The sequence below is a fragment of the Protopterus annectens genome, chromosome 3.part0 (genome assembly GCF_019279795.1).
Source record: "Protopterus annectens isolate FY-2018-M chromosome 3.part0, PAN1.0, whole genome shotgun sequence".
In the NCBI taxonomy this organism is placed as follows: domain Eukaryota; kingdom Metazoa; phylum Chordata; order Ceratodontiformes; family Protopteridae; genus Protopterus; species Protopterus annectens.
In genome coordinates this window covers 1,622,968,487-1,622,985,646 of record NC_056731.1, presented here as the reverse complement: position 1 = coordinate 1,622,985,646, position 17,160 = coordinate 1,622,968,487, and the positions used below count along the sequence as shown (strand labels likewise).

Below are 17,160 nucleotides of genomic sequence, written 5' to 3'. Positions count from 1 at the left end.
TTCGCCTAGGAAACTTATTTCCCCTACATGGGATCTCAACTTTGTCCTGGGAAAACTTGCATTGCCCCTTTTGAGCCAGCAGCTTCCGCCACTTTAAAATTCTGCCTCTGGGAAATTGTCTTCTTGCTGGCATTATCCCTGCATTGCCTTCCTGCCCAAAAGCACATTCCACAAGGGAAATAGCCTCCTTTGAGGCATTCCACAAGTGGGTAGATACCAGGTCCGTCTTGGAAGCGGCCACCTGGTGGTCTGTGCACATCCTCACCAAGCATTACAAGAGTTATGTCTTTTCAAGATCCATGTTTGCCTTTGCTGGGTCTGTCCTGTCTGGTCTGCCCTCTCTGCTTTTAGCCAACCTCCTTCTCGTCTGCCTCCTTCAGTTCTGGGAATCGCCCATATTTTAAGAATACTGTAACAATAATTTCATTCAGGACATAGTACAAGTTGTACAAGAACTTTCCATAATACTAAGCTGTCCTATTGTTCACGCTTGCATATTCCTTCCCTCTCCCTCCTCTCTTTTCCACTGCTCCTGTTTTTCTTTTTCTTCTGTAAGCTATCATCTAATAGACTGCTTTTGTTGGAATCTAATTACCTCTTCAAGCTGTACCTCTCCTAGCTGACCACTGCCTCTCAGTAGTCTTCAGGCTGCTTGCTTGGAAAGTAGTCTGAGGTACTCCTGTATATCTGCTTATATACCCCAATGCGTATGAGCTGAGGTCACATATTGGACATTACACCTTTGGGGAAGGTAAAACTTTGGTACCCTGGTCAGACGTCAGCAGATGCAAAACCCATATGTTGAGTACAGCTTAAGTGATCAGTAAGACTTTTACTGCTAGGTAAGTTGTTATAAAACCTTTTCTGTCCAGTAGCTGTAACTAGTGTTAGTGAATGTCTAGTTAAAAGCTAGACATTCTTTCTGTAGCTTTTCAACCTTGGCAATTTATTCCTGCCTTTACCCTCATTAAAGAATAATTAAAAAAAAAATCCTTAGGTTTCTCTGTCATTGACAATTCTGTATGTTTTAGTGTTATATAGTGGGTTATTTTTGTAATGCTTGTGATTCATTTCTAGCCTACAGATTCTTAGGCTTCAGGTTTTTGCGAGTGTGTGAGGTGTGGGCGTAAATTGCTCAACCTCTGGACACACAGTAGATGTTTATTAGCTTGGGCCTGAGTACCTCTGTTTTCAAGCCTACTCGGCCTTTGGGTCACTGGCGCTGCTGACCACTGGGACAAATTTGTCTTGAAAGGCTTGCTTCCAGCTGCTGCAGTGCTTCAGCCCCTCACCTTCTTCCTCCAAAGTTGTCTAGAGAAAGGAAAGAGCAGTAAGCGTGAGAAAGATAAACACAAACTGAACAGAAAGACTTAAAAAAAAACAAAAAAAAAAGTCATTCTGTTTCACCCCTTCGTGGCTTGCTGGAACCAAAGACCCTAAAGTTGTGTCTGATTCTGGCTGTAACAGCGTTTGGAACGGTTTCCTCTTAGACTCCAGTTTCCCGCACTTTCGGTATCAGAATTTGATATGATCTAATCAGAGCCAATATACCCAGCTCCTTTTGGTGGTGTTTGTTATTGCACCTGATTTGGAATTTTCCCCTGAGGCGTCTCTGCTTCAACCCTCTTTCGTTTTCAGATCAAGGAGGTTCCATCATTTTTGGCTCCAACCATTCCTGTCCGTCCACCAGGACATTTCTAAGCACTGTTGTCCATGGCTGCAGCAATTGTTTCTTCCTACCCATGAGTTGCTGCAGACAACCTGAACCCCATAGCTTTCAGTGCATTCATTGATCTCTATTTTGCTGTTTTCAAATTAGAATGTTTCCCATTTTTTGTCTTGGTGCCATGGCATCGGGACAAAGGGGCAAGGTTCAGATTCGACTGAGATTTTCAGAAGTCTCTGCACCTCTTTGCCTCAGTTTTAGATAGCTTGGTTCTGGTCTTGACACTGATCCAACCGGGTTGGAAGCTAGCACATTATCTTCTCTTGAGTTCTCCGCTGTAAGGACACCCTGGCCAGCCAGTTTCAGTATCATAGAGAATTTTCTGTAGTTCTTCAGCCTTGTTATAGCAGTCTGCTATTTCCCAGTCAACCTGAGTTTCCCCTTAATTGTTTTCAGGACAGCCTGTGCCATCGAGCCTTGGAAAAGCAGAAGATTAGGAGCACCCCTGTTCCTTCATTGTACCCCCAGGAGTTTTCTAAGGAGTGTGCATGCAAGAAGCAATTTAATTAGAGGAATTTCTCACCGAGTAGTCCTGCCTGATGTCCATGTGGACTTTGTTATCCAGGAGAGCTTTGAAACAGCCAGATGTGGTAAAACCAATACCCCGTAAACCAGAGTTTTGTCACCCCCCTCCCTCCCCATTGGTCCATTTACAACCATCTGATGTCTTATCCACCTCACCAAAATGAAGAGGGGAAATAAGGTCCAAGGTACCTCGTGTCAGAAGCTCATGTACACATCACCATCTTGGAGAAGAGTAGTTTTAGCATTATAGGCCTTCCAGATCGATTGTCTAACTGTAGTGTGATACTTGGGGAAAAAAAATCGGGGGTAACCTGTTTTTTACCCAGCCTGTAGTGAGGCCTTGAGGGCATGGCTTTGGGCAATGGCCTTGCATTGGTTTCTGCCAGCAATGAACATCCCGGGGGAATACAACATCCTTGCAGACAGTTTGAGCAGAAGCATCTTGATGCGTAACAAGTGGTTTCGCAGTTCAGTGATGGCAGCCAAAATCTTCCTGTGCAGAGGCAACAGTACTGTGATCTTTTTGCAGTCCCTCTCCCCCCTTCCAGCACCAACTGCACAGCACCTTCTTTGCTGATTTGCCCCAGGAAGGACAGTCAGAGGGATGCTGTTCTGCATGTTTGGCCCCTAGGTCTCTCGTATGCTTATCCACCAGTGCAATATATAATCAAATTATTTCCAAAAGCAGCCCAGTGATCCTTATAGCTGCCTTCTGGCCTAGGCAAGTTTTGTTTCCCTTCTTATGGCCTCATTTGCTTTGCCAACCATGGGTTCTGTATGTATTTACAGATGGTCTCATCTTTCCGGCCAGCCTTTTCCAAACCTGTAATCCCTCAAGTTAACTGCCTGATTAGTCCAGTTCAAATGATGGCCAGATATCCCAAGCTGTCTAAAATACATTACATTTCATCTTCCTCTCAAAACCCATCTACAAGGAAGGTATGTACTTACAAATAGAAATATTTGTCTGGGCTTCTTCCAGTAGTATAGATCCTTTTCTGCCCCATTACAGGCCATTTTGGATTTTCTATCTGGGCTGTTCCCTCTGTTCTGCCATGAAAGTTCAGCAGGTTTAGACTCACCCCTGCATTGCAATACAAAGTTTTCTGTTTGGTAGCTTGGCTATTTTAGGTAAGGCAGACTGTCTGAGAAGCTTTAGGTAAGCAGGGAATTATGGGAGGGGAGCCAGAGACTCAGAACGCGATGATTCAAAGGTTGCCAGCCGTCTGATTTGAATACTCAAAGGTTAAGACAGACGTAAGGCAACAACTTGCATTTAGCATTGTGGCAAGTACATAACTGTTTTTTCTTTAGACCTGCCACTCAGGGTGTGCCTGAAGACCTTTTTGCTTCCCCAGAAAAATAGGCAAATCATCAAAATGTCCCGTTCTTCTATTGCAGTATTCCTGACATCAGGGAGTTGCCTGCCATGGTGATCGCACATCTGCCAGTATACAAAAGTCTTTTACTACTAAAGGTGCGTGGTATGTCTGACGTGGGCCATCGGCAGACATCTGCCATAAGAGAGACGTATGCGCACACCATCCAAACTTCTTTGCTGCCAGTCAGATTGCCAGTCCCAGACATCATTCTGCTGTCAGAATGGACTATTTTCGAAGATAAATACCCTGATGGGGGAAACCTTTTTTTGTACTTTTGCTTTTTTCTTTACTGAGGTTCATGTCATCCAGAAAAGAGAAGTGTGACTGTGGACGACAGATTCCCCATAAAGATAGTCATACACAGTGCTTTTTTTGCATCGGCCCTCAGCACGACCACAAAACCTGTCATCCTTTGTACCGAAGACCCTCCAAAGTAGGTTATCTTCCCTCGCAATCTACCTAGGAAACAAACCCCTCAAGCTTCTAGCAAAGTCTGTGATGGAGTCCTCTCCGGACCAGACGAGCAAGCCTACAAAACGAAAGGACAAAAAAATGCCCAAAACCAAGGCTGCACACCTAGAGTCAGATGTCTCTCCCAAAGCACATAAGAGATTGTAGACTAGCACCAACTAGGATCTGGACCCAGAGGCCATCTTGGTTCTGGACGTTTGCATGGCCAGAGAGGCTTCTTGGACATCCAGGGGGAACCGTGGTTTATTGTGTTGGAGAGCTGTAGGGGAGTAGCCCAAATTGTCAGTGAGGATGTCTACTCAAATATTATGGAATGTAGGCCTACATCTGGTCCTCCTTTTCACTGCATAGATACGCCTGCAAAGAAAAAACAAGCATGTCACCCCACCCTCCGAACCCCTGAAGGAATGGCTGAACTTCTCACAAGGCCTCTTTAATGCCTTTATGGCCTTTAGGCCTTTGTCAGGACGTCTTGCTTTCCCTCGGACGAGACGTAGGCCCTATCCTACCTCTGAAATTTCCTCTTCTGAAGAGGAGGATGAGGATTTGTATTCCTCCCATATTCCTTCCCCGTTGGATTATGCCTCCCTGAAGAGGATTCCAAAGTGACAGATTCCTCCATGGAGGAGATTTATTTTGGGGAAACTATTTCCAAAATGCATGACCACCTCAAATAGGAAGCTACAGAGATGTCTACGGTCCAGAAGCACTACTGTGACCTCCTTCAGGTACAGATCCCTAGTCCTTCAGCCATCCCTCTTGTAATTCCTGCCTTTTTGGATGCTTTTGCATCCACGTCACCCACCCAGACTTCCAACCCGCAGTTCCCAAAAAGCCAGACAGGTACTACAAAGTACTCAAGGACTGCCAATTTCTCCAAGGCCCCTCCTGCAGATCTTTCTGTAATTTATGTTGCCTCTGATAAGGGCCTCCAGGTCTCTCCCTTCTTCCTCACTGCTGCCTTCGGATAAGGATAGCAGGCAGCTGGAGAAGCTGTGAAAGAAAATCTGTATGTCAGCTACCCTGGCCTTCAGAGCTTTAAGCTGTCATAGACATACATGACCAGGTACATCTTAGAATTCCTTTCCCAAATTTCCAAACTGGTTTCAGACCTGCCTGATCCTGAAAATAAGGCCTTAGCAACCTCCCTCCTTGCCACCTTTATTTTATTTTTATTTTACATTTGTTGACCGGGCTAGTCTAGCTGGATATATTTCCATTTTCAGTAGAGGCCAGGGGAGAAAAGCTCCACATAAAACATAACAATGAAACATATTGTTAATAAACACATAGAATAAAAAATAAGAAAAAATTAGTAATAAAAAATTGGTAATAATAATAAATTGGTGATAAAATTAACAAAAATTAAGGCACATCATCAATAGAAGTCATGACTAGAGTTAGGTCAGTTTGAAAGCTTCTTACTTAATACACCTCTTCTTAGGTAGCCAGACATTCCATCAAGTGCACCTATGATGCAGTAGAAGCCACCTCTAGAGCTGCCCCTTCCTCTTCTGCCCTCAGATTTGCCTGGTTTAGGCTTCAGCCACTACCTGACGACATCGAGGCAAAACTGATGCATGCCCCCTTGGACAATACCACCCTTTTTGAGAAACCTTCAGCAGAGCTGTTTAAATCTCTGCAGGAAAAAAGCAAAGAACTTACGGACTTTAAGTACATTCTGGTATCCCCTGTGCCTAAATTCTATAGAAATTACCCTGTAAAGCAAACTTTCGTACAAGGCAATCCAGAGCCCCACAGTCTAGTCCTCAGTAAAGGCCCAAGAAGACCCAACAGTGTTCTTCCTTAGCCTTTGTTTCCCATGTAACCAAACAGCCCTTTCCCGATTGGACGGGCTACTCTTTGTGACTCTTGCAGCAACCAAATCCCCCCTTTCCCAGCACCTTTCCCTCCCTTCCTGGGAATACATCACTCAGGACTCTGGTGCCAAGTGTCATGGGGGGGGGGGTACTTCAAAAGTACCAACCTTCAGGGGAATTCCCCTACTCCGCCTTTTCCTAGTTCCCAGAAACGAAGGACCATTGAGACCAATTCTAGACCTCTTACTCAACGACTTCCTCATAGACCCCTCTTCCAAAATGTTAACCTTACAAACACTATTTCCCCTTATCCTGTCTCAGGCATTTTTTGTTTCCATAGATCTCAAGGATGCCTACCTGCATATTCCCATCCACTCCAGATACAGGTGATTCCTACGATTATCTGTGGGATCTCTTGCACTATAAGTTTTTAGCTTTGCCTTTTGGACTCTCCACAGCTCCAAGAGTCTTCACAAAATGTCTAGCCCCAGTAGTAGCCTTTTGCAGGCTCCAAAGGATCTTAATTTACCCATACTTGGACGACCTGTTAATCCAAGCCACTTCTCAAGCAGAATTGATCAAATCCCTCCAAATGGTAATTGCCATTCTTCAATGCCTGGGATTTACCATCAACTTCAGGAAATCATCCCTGGACCCAGCCCAAGATCTCATATTTCTGGGCTGCAGATTCCAAACCCTGAGCATGGTAGTGCGTCTCCCACCTTCCAAAGCACAGGAGATTAGTCTTTGCAGAGCCACTCCACCTAAATCAGTTTTGTGCCAATAAATTCCTCAATCTTGGGGCTGATGGCATCCAATATTTCAGTGCTTCACGTAAGGAAACTCCATTAGTTCCTCAAGTCAGTATGATCTAACATACTCGCCCTCTGGAGCACCTAATTCTTCTACTCTCGTGTCTCAAGGAGGAGTTGCAGTGGTGGATTTCACAACTCTGTCTAAATCAAGGTCTGCCCATTCACCCTCTGCTGCCAGCTCTGATCCTATTCACAGATGCATCTGACATGGGTTGGAGGGCAGCCTTAGACCTCCACACGACTTGAGGAGAGTGGTCTCCCTTCCAAAGGAAGGACCACATAAATGAGAGAGAGATGAGGGCATTAATTTTTGCCCTCCAAACCTTAGTCACTTATCAAATCAGGGAGATTGTATACATACATGGTATGACAGTCTTGTACATATACAAGCAGGGAGGATATGACAGTCTTGTACATATACAAGCAGGGGGGTACTATATCCTATCTCCTGTGCAGAATAGCCATGCAGGTCTGAAATCTAGCTTGCCTCCTTGATGCATCTGTCCAAGTGGTGTACATCCTCTCCAGCCAGAATTCTGAGACAGACACCCTAAGCAGATCCAGAAAAGCCCAAGAGTGGATGGTTCACAGGGATTTTTGTGGATATTGCCACCAGTAGGTGAATTCCATAGACAGACTTGTTTGCCTCCCCCATGAACAAACAACCGTCAGTTTTGTGCCAGAGAATACTATCCTCAGGCATGAGGAGTGGACTCCCTTTCAGGCTCCTGGAAGGAGAAATTCTTATATGCATTCCCTCCTCTTCACTCATTCTGAAAGTCCTGTTGAAAAGCCAAAAATTGGCGAAGACCGCATTGGTTCCCCCTTTTCTTCCACCTAGCCAAGGGCAATCACCACAAGTTACCCCACAGAGTGGACCTACTAACACAGAACAAGGGCTCAGTCCTCCACCCACATTTGGAAACGCTTAAACTGACCCTGTGGTAATAGAGCCCTGATCCCATTCAGGCACCTTTATTCTGAGGATGTGCTTCATGTCTTGCAGGAGGCCAGGAAACCTACTAGAAATTCTTACCTTTCTAAATGGAAGAGGTTCTCCGTATGGTGTCTGTTTAGAAACCAGGACCCATTGAAGGCAGGGTCTGCCTATGGTCCTGTCCTTTGTGTGATTTGCTTAATGCAGTATTAGCATACTCTTACATTAAAGCTCATTTGTCAGCTTTCTCTGCTTGTCTGCAACTAGCTCCTCCCTTAGCTTCCAGATTTGAATCTAAACAATTCTTCAAAGGCTTCCTTCATATCAGACCCCCCCCCCCCCCAGGAGACCTGTGGCTCCACCCTGGGAACTAAATTTCGTGCTAGAGAAATTGACTCCAACACCCTCTGAACCTGCTTCTTCTAGTTCACCCAAACACTGCATTTGGAAAACGGTCCACCTAGTGGCCATTATCTCTGCCAGGTGGTCTGAGTCACAAGCCCTTATGCCCCCCGTCTTTCCAGTGTCTCCTTGCGTACTAGTCATTCATGCCAAAGGTTGTCAATGAATTTGTCCCTTTTCTTTTGGCTGTTCCCGTTAGGGGTCGCCACAGCAGATCTGTTTCCATTTCTTCCTGTCCTCTGCATATTGCTCAGTCACACCAGCCGCCTGCATGTCCTCTCTCACCACGTCCATAAACCTTATCTTAGGCCTTCCTCTTTTCCTGTTACCTGGTAGCTCCATTCTTAGCATCATTTTCCCAATATACCCATTATCCCTCCTCAGCACGTCCAAACCAACGCAGTCTCACCTCTCTGATTTTGTCTCCAAACCGTCCAACCTGAGCTGACCCTCTAATATACTGATTCCTAATCCTGTCCATCCTTGTCACACCCAGGGCAAATCTTAACATCTTTAACTCTGCCACTTCCAGCTCTGACTCCTGCCTTTTTGTCAATGCCACCGTCTCCAACCCATACAACATAGCTGGTCTCACTACCCTCTTGTAAACCTTCCCTTTCACTCTTACTGGTACCAGTTTGTCACAAATCACTCCTGACACACTTCTCCACCCATTCCACCCTGCCTGTACTCTCTTCTTCACCTCTCTTCCACAGTCACCATTACTCTGAACTGTTCCTAAACGAGACAATTCACCTACCTACTTTATTTCCCTCCCCCCAGAATACTACTGAGAGGATCTCACAAACCCTGGACACCGCTCAGGTTCTACTTGCATAAGACTAAACCCTTCAAGAAAACAGACCATTTATTTGCCTTTCCATCCAGGGCTCTGGGATTGCCTATGTCAAAACAGATTATCTCCAATTGGATATCCATATCTATTGCCTTTTGCTACAGTCACAATGGTGAGGGTCTTCCTGGCCCAGTCAAGGCTCACTGTACCAGGGCAGTATCTTCCTTGGCGGGGGGGGGCTTAGATACCAATTGTGCACTAGAGGCTGTTAATTGGACATCTGTCTACACCTTCACTAAACACTAAGCTGGACTCCACCTCCAGATCCAGGGCAGTGTTTGCCAGGGCCATTCTCCATGGTTCCCTGGAAAAGTCATCTTTCACTTCCTCCTCCCTTTCCTCATGAACTTTTGTACTCTCCCTTATGTCAGGAATACTGCAAGAGAAGAATAGGAGGACAGATAGTTGTGTAAAAACTTACCATAATGATGTCCTTCTCTTCAGTATTCCATCCCTCCCTCTGTCCCCCACTTCCGGGTTTTCCTGGATGCATTGATCCATTATTCCTTAGACTGTCTCTCTTACTGGGGATCTGAGGGTGGTGCGTGTGTACATCTATTTTATGGCTGACATCTGCTGATGGCTCATGTCAGACGTACCGCGAACCTTGAGTAGTAAAAGATTTTGGTATACTGGCCAATGTTGGGTCGTCGCTTTGGCAGGTATCTCCCTTATGTCAGGAATACTGCAGTAGAGAAGAGAAGGACATCTATCATTATGGTAAGTTGTTGCACAATTAGCCTTTCTGTTCAAGGAATCTCCAGAGAGGGCCATGAAGAACAGGCTGCACCTTGAACTGGGTAGACCTCTGTGCCGTTTCTCCAGTATCACTTATCCCCAGGGTATTGCAGAAGGTGAGGGCGTATAGGTCAAAGATGGTACTGGTGGCTCATTACTGACCAGACAACACTGGATCCAGTGTTCTGTCTGCCTCAACCTATGGATAGCAGATCCTAAGTTGGCAGCTCAGACACTTCAGCTCCACCTCTTCTGCCATAATGCACTGCCCTTCCCAACTCTCCTCAGATCTCATTTGCTACTTCCATTAGTCAGAAGCGATCATTGAAGCTCTGTTGATAAGTGACAAACTGACCTGAAATCACTGGTGTATTCTGAGAAGATAGGTTTTCATGGTGGACAGTTCAGCCCGGGTATCAAAGCCAAAACCTTTCCAGAAGCATACATCTGATGCATGAATTCTGCTATAGGGAGTACATAAGTGGATGTACGAGTTTAAATCCTCAGACTATCTTGCCGCCAGTCCGAATATCTGTCTGATCTTCAAGTGGACGTTTGTAGTGCAAGTCTTATCGGATTGAGAAGTGCTCCATCAGTGAACCTTCCTTTATTAAATTTGTTTTGCTGTATTAGATTTCACCTAGGTGGGGTAAGTATGTGTGGTAGGCAGAATACCCTACAAAGACCTCCATACACAGTGTTTCTGCTTAAGTGCAGATTGCTACTAGAACTCATTCCATTTGCCTCTCCTTTTTGTACACAGGACATACATTTGTCAGCACTGATCATGTTCCTAGAGAACCAACGACTGAAGCATTTGGGCCTGTCTAAATGACAGACCCCTCCACACCTGACATGTTTTCCACTCCAAAGGAAAAAACTGAAAAGGCCTAGTCTCTTGTCTGCCCACCCTGATTCTGATGTTCCTGCAGAGGTTACAGAACCTGCAGTACACGGACTCTTACCTCATATGCCCTGTATCTTCCACCCCCATTGGAGGCCAGTATGTGGTCAGAGGGCCGAGACTGCTTCTGCAACTGGGAAGGGGGACCCAAAGATCATTATCTGAGACAAGAAGGCATCCTGCAGATTTTAGTGGGTAGAGATGCCCGTAAAACTAATTGAGGTATGTCAGGAGTGGATCCTCCATGTTATCATGTGGACATCACCATAGAGAAAGTGACTAGACTTAAGCATGAGGAGCGGATGGTCTTTTATCAGGGCCTGTTCAAGGCCTTCATGACTCTTAAACTTCCTTTTCTGCTCCACTGCCCACTCCACAGAAGTTTACTGTGTAATCATCCTTTGAGTAGGAGGCCTCGATTTCTGACTATTCCTTAGCTTGCTTCTCTCTAATTCACTCTCCTGGTCACGTGCCCTCAGATAGTGAGGATTCCCTCTGTCCTGATTCTTCTGTAGAAGAGACATTCTTCGGAGAGACTGCTATAAATATATTGAAACAATTTGATTTGGGAGTCTTAATTAAATCTGTCTAGAAGAAATATTGCACCCTTCAGCCCCTTCTGCTGTCTCTCCAGTCCTGTAAGCCTTCCTAGACACTTACCTCCTTGTCCACAGCTTCCAGACTCAGCCCCCAGCTCCCATAAGACCAGACAGATTCTACAACGTTCCAGATAGTGAGTTTCTGTAAGAATCTTGTAATTGACCCTTCAGCCGTTTCTTTAGGCTCTGATGAACCTTCTAACCTGTTGCCAAATGCTAATGCCTTACCATCAGACAAGGACACAGTGGGTTTGGATAAGTGGGGCTAAAAAGTCTATACCTCTTCTACCCTGTCCTTCAGGGCCATTAACACTCAGACAACCCATTTCATCTCATCTGTTCTTAGTCTGAGCAAGGATGTGATTAACATGTCAAGCATCGAGTCAAAGTAACACATTTCATTCTCAGTAAATCAGGCCACTCAGGTGGCTGGGTACAGTATAAAATGCTGTTATGATTCTGATGGGGCCTTTTCCAGAGCAGCTGTTATTGCTTCAGTCATTTGGAGATGTACACTGTCGTGTAATCAGTCCTTGCCAGAAGAGCAAGGGTAAATTGCTAGAGTTCTCTTGACAAGCTTTTGCTTGGACCACATACAGCTAGCTTATTCAAAACTTTACAGGAGCAAGATAAAATTATGAAGGACCGTAGACAAGTCATCTTACCTCTGTGCCCAGATACCAAAGAAATTGCACTACCAAGCCCACTTCCTTTGTTAGAAGGGAACATAGGCCGCCTCGGAAACTCAAGAAGGCACCCAGAAAAGACAGGGACCCTAGATTTGGGAGGTCTTCCTTCACAGATAAGTCACTAACCATCTTTTCACCCCCAACCTCCTCAGTCCTACCTTCCCCTTTCAAAATGCTCCCTCTTTCCATTGCAAATTGGGAAAATTTACTCAAAATCATAAAAAGTTACAGTATGTCCTGGAAGGAACTACCTCCCTTCAAAGGCATTCCATCTCTGCCTTACAACCAGTTAAATCTTTTCCTTCCCCTTCTTTGATTTATGCAGTCCCAAGGCCCCATAGAAGTAGTTCCTCCTCAGATTATGGGATGAGGATTCTACTTCAGACTTCCAGGAACCAGGAAAAAGGACAGTGGAGACCCATACTGGATCTCCAACACCTCCCTCACAATACACACTTTAAAAATACCGTCTCTTCAGACCCTTCACCCTTTTATCCTTCTACAATCCTTTCTAGTTTTAACTTAACTGTGAACTACCTACTATTTTCTATTTGATTATTTTTTGTTGCATGTATTTTAGTTATGTTTTACAGTTTGATTTTTATTACGTGAACTAAGTGCATAACATAATTCAGGAAGTGAACATCACACTGAAGGTTCTTGATTTGATTCCTAGATTACTACTAGGCTAACTACCTTTGCGGGCCATTTAAAGCCTAGCCAATTATCCCATGCGAGAATCAAACCCTGCACCTTGTGTCTGTAAGGTAAACACCTTCACCATTATGCCAAATCCCACCCCTTGGATTTGAAGGATGCATACCTACATATCCTCATATACCTTACAGGAAATTTGAGATTCTCTGCTGGCTTATCACATTTTATGCTTACTGCTTTGCCATGTAGGTATTCTGTGTCACCAGAAGTTTTCACAAAGTGCCTTGCCCCAGTTGTAGCCTTTTGCAGGACACTGAGTACAACCTGCTAATACAGGCCTCCTCACATCTGGTCTTACGGCAGCATCTCAAGTTCACTCACCGTTCTCCTGCAACTTATGTTCGCTGTCAGTTTTAAAAAAAAATCTTTCCTACATCCCAGTCAATACTTATTTTCTTAGGTTATAGAATATACAAAAAAAAATGCAGGCCGCCTTGCCCCAGGAAAAGTTGCGAAGTCTCGCAAAATAGGTCAGTCCTTAAAATCTCTCCAAGCTTGTTCAGCCAGGGAGATTTCTTAGAGCACTAAGTTACGTTGCAGCAGCAACCCTACCAATGCCTCCTTTAGCCAGATTGTGTATAAGGAAAATTCAGTAGTACATGAAAAATGTATGGTCTCAACACACACTTCTCCAGTATGGCACTAATCATTTGTTTTTTGTCTCAAGAAGGTAATCCTGTGATGGGTGAGACAGATGGACCTCAATCCAAGCCTGCCTTTTATAGTGCCGACTGTATGTCAACAGCTATACAGATCCTCCCTGGATAAGGATTGGGGGGCATGGACGGGAATTCATAGGGTCCAAGATTGGTGGCAGTCCAACCTCAAGGAAGAGCATATTGGTGAACATGATGAGGCTTCTCATTCAGGCCCTACAAGTCTTTGCCCAGCTGTAGAAACCAGGATCTCTGAGTGTTCATAGACGCAACAGTCATGTGGTACATAAGCAAGGAAGAATCTGATCATACCAGTTAAGCAGGTTGGCTCAAATTGCTGGGAACCTAGCCATCAAGGCGTGCATGTTACTTCAAAGCAGTATACATTCTGTCCCAGGATAATGTGCTATCAGACGCACTCAGCTGGTCCGTTGAAGACTCCCCACAAACGGAGGTTCAACAAACAAGTCTTCCTAGTTATAGTCCACAGGTGGGAACCGCCTGTGAGAGCAACACACAGTTCCCCTTGTTTGCAACAGAACTCTTGTGTCCCATGGCTTTGAGGGACAGATGCATTATCCTTCCAGTGGATAGTAAAACTTATTTGCCTTCCCTCCACTTCATGTACTGCCAAAAAGTCTACTAAAGGTCCAGAAAGGAGCAAGAAAATTCTACTGGTGAGACACTTTGGCCAAGGTCCTTCTCTCTCATTTAGTCAGGGGCAGTCAACACCACAAGCTATCCTCCAAAGTGGACCTGATCACACAACAGCAATAGTTGTTGCTTCACCCTCAACTTATCCTTCAACCTAAACCTGTTTTTGGGATTCTGATCCCTTCCAGACAGCATTTTTTCTGAGGACTTGCTCCAGGTTTTGCAGGAGACAAGGCGACCCAACACCAGAAAATCCTGCATAACTAAATGGAAGAGATTTTAAATGTTTTGTCAAGCTAACAATCAGGATCCTATAAAAGTCAGTGTTTCCTCTTGTTTTATCCTATGTGTGAGCTCATGAAAAGCAGTTTGGCTTATTCTTCTAGTAAAGCCCACTTTTTAGCAATTTCAGCCTCTTTTCAGTCCATCCCTTACCTCTCAGCTGTACAGATTTTCACAGAATGTTCAGATTTTTGCCTAATTTTTGGTCCATTGTTCATAAAATTGTGTATGTTATGTAGTCCAATCTCGCCTACATTCTTACCCGTGGGTTCGGAGCTGAATGTCTGCTCCGACTCTGCCAAAACCTTTCTAGCTTGAAGTCTTTCTATTGGCTGGGCTAAGATGGTATCCCATGCTGCACTACTCTATATCCTCAGATCTCGTTTGCCGCTCGTGTAGCTCAGACGTGGTCTCACTCTTGGCTGTGGCTAAGTACCCTTTTTTTCTTTTTCATGAGAGAATTTATTGCAAACAAAAAGCTATTTTAATAGCTATTGTTCGTTTGGTATTTGTGAGAAAATTGTGTGTGTATGATTGTTTCTGTGGTATCCCACTAGCTGTTCCAGCGGGCTAGGCCCGTTTTAGTTAGAGGACCTAGTCTGTCCCCTTGCTTCACTGTTACAAACTTTCCGGTCTACAACTGTTTAAATTAGAGGTTTTAGTCCTAACCCCGTTGTTGTGCGTGTCAGAGGATGGTTTGTTAGTTTTTCGTTAGTGGTAGTTTTTTCCCGCCCTAAATGTGGTGCAAGTCTGTGACTGTTTTTCCAGTTGGTACCATACCTGTAATTTTTTGTCTTGGTGATTGGTGGTAGTTGGTTATGATGTCTAAAGATTCTAAGGAGAGCAAGCCCTCTGGCTTCAAGAAATGCTCAGTGTGGCTATAAAATGTCCATTACCGATGGACATTATGTATGTGTATATTGTCTGGGAGCAATCCATTTCCAGGAGCCATGTAGCTTCTGTCATATGTTTAGTCCTAGGGTCCTTCAGGAAAGAAAGAATAAGTTGATTTTGAAGGGACTTCTGAAACCCTCCTTCGAAGAGGGTCTAGAATCTGCTTCCAGTTCTAAAGCTAAAACCATGAAATCAAAAAAGAGGTCTCCGGCTCCTTCAGTCTCCTCGGAGCCACCGGAGAAAATAGCTAAATCAGCTTCAACATCCTCTGCTCCACCATCCTCGGGGCTGCAGGAAGTGTCAGTAGTGATGGAACCGGCGTCTGCTCCATCATTTTGGAACCTATTTGGAGCTGATCGCCTAGTATTAGGCAAGTATCACCTGAGAGGAGGTCTCCATCTCCCTCCCTGTCCTCCAAATCCTCCAGGGCATTATCAGATGTGGACGTCGATAGAGTGGTGCAGAGACTCCTTCAGTCACCGGTCTTGGCAAAATTGTTCTCTGCTCCATCCCAGTCGGCTCTGAGCCCATCCTGCAACCTACTTCGATACTTCCTCCGAGCGCATCCCAGCCTTCGGAGCCGGAGTGCTCGGCTCCGTGTGATGTCTCCAGGTCAGTTCTGATGGCCCCTCCTGGCTTATCGGTGCCGACGTCAGCTCTGACCCCGTCTGCACCGTCCACGGGATTCAGGACTCTGGATTCTTCAGTCGGACCCGAGGGAAAGGCTTCGGGACATCTCTTGGTTCCTAGTCTCCGTCTCGGTGCTTCGGCTCGGGGAAGTCCGACTCCTGCCGTGGCTTCAGAGGTTGATCGCTCCTCGGACTCAGGGGGACCAGCCTTTGAGGCTATGCGGAGTGCGCTGACCAGATGGTCGACGTCATGTGGGTCGGTCATTCTGTCCCCTACCACTCCGGTGCGGGTCTCTGATCCCCTATCTTTAGACAGCGGAGCCCCAAGGCCTCAGGGTACCCCAATGAGTGGTCCCAAAGTTTGAGGGCTCCTCATAGTGCTTGCCTGAGGAGCCCCCTAGAAAGAAAACGTACAAGAGGAAGCACATAGACTCCCAGGATGAGTCTCTCACCTCAGATACTGACCTCGAGGAATCTGAGACGGTCCCCCAAGTCCTCCTCTGAGGATGTTTATTTCTCTGACATCCTAGAGATCTTGAAACAGAGGTGGCTGGCAGTCCAAAGCCCCCTCCAAGGAGGAGTCTGTCTTCCTGGCGGCCTTTGGTGCTCAGCCCTCTGCCTCCTGGGTGTCTCCACCCTTCGAGCTCCTGGATTTGATTTGTCGAAGGGTGTGGGAAAACCCTGACTCTGTGGAACCAGTCCCCAGGAGACCCAATAAATTTCTGTCTGCTCCCCCGGGTAAGGAATTTCTGTCCAAGGGAGTCCCTGTGGATGCCATGGTGGTGGCAGCGGCCACTCAGAAGGAATTAGCAGAGACTTCTTCCAACGTCCATCCTCCTAACAAGGAGTCTAGGACCATGGACCAGTACAGGAAGTGTACCCTCTCTTCAACGACCTTTACCTTACGGTCGCTGAATTATTCATCTCACTTTACACTGCTCCAGAGATCTCCTCAAGGAGCTTGGAGATACTCTCACGGGTAACATTTCTGAGGCAGTGACCAAGGCAGTTCACGCCCAGATGTCTATACCCTCAATTCCATCGTTAACTCCTCTGTGAGGCTGATTTCATATGCAGCTGAGGGAGCGAGTTGGGCAGCAACTTCAGGAGTCGCCCTTAGGAGACGGGCCTGGATGCGCCTTTGTCGTTTCATGGAGGCCTTCAAGTCTTCATTCACCGATGCCCCCTTTGATGGTTCCTCTCTGTTCGGAACCAAGGTGAGACACCTTCACCAGGTGCGAGCAGGAGGGAAAAACTCTGTTTGCTGTAGGAGTCCATTTTTCCCTTCCCTCTAGGCATTATCCCAAGGCCCAGAGGGGTGGAAAAATGTAGTTCAGGAAATCAGAGGTTTTTTTCCTGGTGCACAAGGTGAGCCCCCCTCCAGAGGCAGAGGAGGGGGGGTTATTCAGGGAGACGCCTCCCTAGGGGCAGAGGAGGTTCCCGCAACTCAGGAGACTACGATTC

General features: G+C 45.8%; 1 protein-coding gene across 1 annotated transcript in view; it reads left to right on the top strand.

Annotated features, from left to right (window-relative positions):
• The window catches only part of LOC122797143 (antizyme inhibitor 1-like), a 595,584-nt gene that overhangs the window by 551,779 nt on the left and 26,645 nt on the right, over positions 1-17,160 (top strand). The gene's annotated exons all lie outside the window — the stretch shown is intronic.